This window comes from Vulpes vulpes, chromosome 10 (assembly GCF_048418805.1).
Source record: "Vulpes vulpes isolate BD-2025 chromosome 10, VulVul3, whole genome shotgun sequence".
In the NCBI taxonomy this organism is placed as follows: Eukaryota; Metazoa; Chordata; class Mammalia; order Carnivora; family Canidae; genus Vulpes; species Vulpes vulpes.
Genome location: NC_132789.1, coordinates 40,345,198 through 40,348,519, shown reverse-complemented (window position 1 = coordinate 40,348,519; position 3,322 = coordinate 40,345,198). Strand labels below are relative to the sequence as shown.

Below are 3,322 nucleotides of genomic sequence, written 5' to 3'. Positions count from 1 at the left end.
TGATTTCATCAAAATTTAAAAACCTTTGCACTGTGAAGGACACTGTTAGGAGAATAAAAAGACAAACCACAAACTGGGAGAAAACACTCATATGACATGTAACAAAGGGATATATCCAGAAGATATCTTTTATTTTTATTTTTTTAAATTTATTTATGATAGTCACAGAGAGAGAGAGAGAGGCAGAGACACAGGCAGAGGGAGAAGCAGGCTCCACGCAGGGAACCTGACGTGGGACTCGATCCCGGGACGTGGGACTCGATCCCGGGACTCCAGGATCGCGCCCTGGGCCAAAGGCAGGCGCCAAACCGCTGCGCCACCCAGGGATCCCCAGAAGATATCTTTTAAAAACCTCCTAAAATTCAACCAAAAACCTCAATTAAAAAAAGAAAAAAGAAATAGGTGCCAATGGCACATTGGCCAGGCCTTGGGCAGGCTTTAGGGGGACATCAGGGCTATGGCCAGTGATTTCTACTTACACTACTACAAAGGGCACAAGGGCAAGTTTGGACACAAGTTTCTGGAGCTGGAGTTCCAGCCAGATGGAAAGTTTAGATACGCCAATAGCAGCAATTACAAAAATTATGTCATGATCAGAAAGGAGGCTTATATACACAAGAGTGTAATGGAGGAACTGAAGAGGATTATTGACGACAGCAAGATCACAAAAGAAAATGATGCACTGTGGCCTCCCCCTGACAGAGTTGGCCGACAGGAGCTTGAAATCATAATTGGAAATGAACACACTTCTTTTACCACATCAGAAATGTGTTTTCGGTATTTGTATACAATGGAATATTCATCAGCCATTAGAAACGACAAATACCCACCATTTGCTTCGACGTGGAAGGACCTGGAGGGTACTATGCTGAGTGACAGAAGTCAATAGGAAAAGGACAAACATTATATGGTCTCATTCATTTGGGGAATATAAAAATTAGTGAAAGGGAATCAAGGGAAAGGAGAGAAAATGAGTGAAAATATCAGTGAGGATGACAAAACATGAGAGACACCTAACTCTGGGAAATGAACAAGGGGTGGTGGAAAGGGAGGTGGGTGGGGAGTTGGGGCGACTGGGTGACGGGCACTGAAGGGGGCACTTGGCGAGATGAGCACTGGGTGTTATGCTATATGTTGGCAAATTCAACTCCAATAAAAAAATTAAAAAAAAAAAAAAAAAAAAGACCTCTGCCGGAGGCCGCAGCGGAACCCGCGCCGGAACCATGTTTCGCAACCAGTATGACAATGACGTCACTGTTTGGAGCCCTCAGGGCAGGATTCATCGGATTGAATATGCAATGGAAGCTGTCAAACAAGGTTCAGCCACAGTTGGTCTGAAATCAAAAACCCATGCAGTGTTGGTTGCATTGAAGAGAGCACAGTCAGAGCTTGCAGCTCATCAGAAGAAAATTCTTCATGTTGATAACCATATTGGTATCTCAATTGCGGGACTTACTGCTGATGCTAGACTGTTATGTAATTTTATGCGCCAGGAGTGTTTGGATTCCAGATTTCTTTTTGACAAACCTCTTCTTGTGTCTCCTCTTGTATCTCTAATTGGAAGCAAGACCCAGATACCAACACAACGGTATGGGCAGAGACCATATGGTGTTGGACTGCTCATTGCTGGTTATGATGATATGGGCCTTCACATTTTCCAAACCTGTCCATCTGCCAACTATTTTGACTGTAGAGCCATGTCCATTGGAGCCCGTTCTCAATCAGGTCGTACTTACTTGGAGAGACATATGTCGGGGTTTATGGAGTGCAATTTGAATGAACTGGTTAAACATGGTCTGCGTGCCTTACGAGAGACACTTCCTGCAGAACAGGACCTAACTACAAAGAATGTTTCCATTGGAATTGTTGGTAAAGACTTGGAGTTTACGATTTATGATGATGATGATGTATCTCCGTTCCTGGAAGGTCTTGAAGAAAGACCACAGAGAAAGGCACAGCCTGCTCAACCTGCTGATGAACCTGCAGAAAAGGCTGATGAACCTATGGAGCATTAAGTCACAAACCAGTCTATATGTGTATTATCAAATATGTAAGAATGCAGGAGCCCTTACTGATGACAGTAATCTATACTTTGAACCAAAAGATGTGGCGTGGTCTTCTGGTATGTTTTAGGAATCGGTCCAGATGTGTTTTTCCCAAGTAACTTGTCTGAACCATATAATGGTGTGCATTTTTCTTAGAGAGGGTCTATATAATCATTTTCTAGAAAGTATAGTTATCTGTACTAATGTTTTTATATGAAGAACATAGTGTCTTTGTGGTTTTAAAGACAACTGTGAAATAAAATTGTTTCACCTGCCTGAAAAAAAAATAAAAAAAATAAAAAATAAAAAAATAAATAAATAAATAGGTTCTCTGGACGTCTGGGTGGCTCAGCGGTTTAGCGCCTGCCTTTGGCTTAGGGCATGATCCTGGGGTCTAAGGATCGAGTCCCGCATCGGGCTCCCAACATGGAGCCTGCTTCTCCCTCTGCCTTTGTCTCTGCCTCTCTGTGTCTCTTATAAATAAATAAATAAAATCTTTAAAAAATAGGTTCTCTTATTGATGTAAATCTGACAAAGTATCCTGAAGGCCTTCAAGTATTATTAGTACAGGACCTGAAATGTTTAGTTTTTAGTCTTATTGGATTACATTTGAAGATTAACCCCATCTAAATGGTATGTTTTTGAAGCTGTTTTTATATTAAGGGATGGGTTTGTTATTTACACTATTGGCATTTTTATGAGTGTGAAACTTTTCTCTGTGTGCCAATTAAAAATAAGAAAATACATAAACAGGCTTAATGGTTATTCTCACTTGGGACCAAGTGGTCTAGACAGTCCTCACACATGAAATTCTGTAAATAAAAGCAAACTTGTGTTGATATTTTGTTCTAATAAAACATCAAAGCCTAGGGAAAAAAACCAACATTAATGGACAGTTCACCAGAGAATATACAGACGGTAAATAAACACCTAAAAAGATGCTTGAAAGATGAATGGATAAAGATGTGGTTTATGAATACAATTGAATATTCCTCAGCCATTAGAAAAGACAAATACCCACCATTTGCTTCGACGTGGATGGAACTGGAGGGTATTATGCTGGGTGAAGTAAGTCAATTGGAGAGGGACAAACATTATATGGTCTCATTCATTCAGGAAATATAAAAATTAGTCAACGGGATTATAGGGGAAAGGAGAAAAAATGAGTGGGAAATATCAGAAAGGGAGACAGAACATGAAAGATTCCTAACTCTGGGAAACGAACTAGGGGTGGTGGAAGGGGAGGTGGGTGAGGGGTGGGGGTGACTGGGTGATGA

General features: G+C 41.0%; 1 pseudogene; it reads left to right on the top strand.

Moving 5' to 3' along the window:
- The first annotated feature begins 1,166 nt into the window (after positions 1-1,166).
- LOC112914205 (proteasome subunit alpha type-1 pseudogene) lies at positions 1,167-2,347 on the top strand (annotated as a pseudogene).
- Positions 2,348-3,322: the final 975 nt, after the last annotated feature.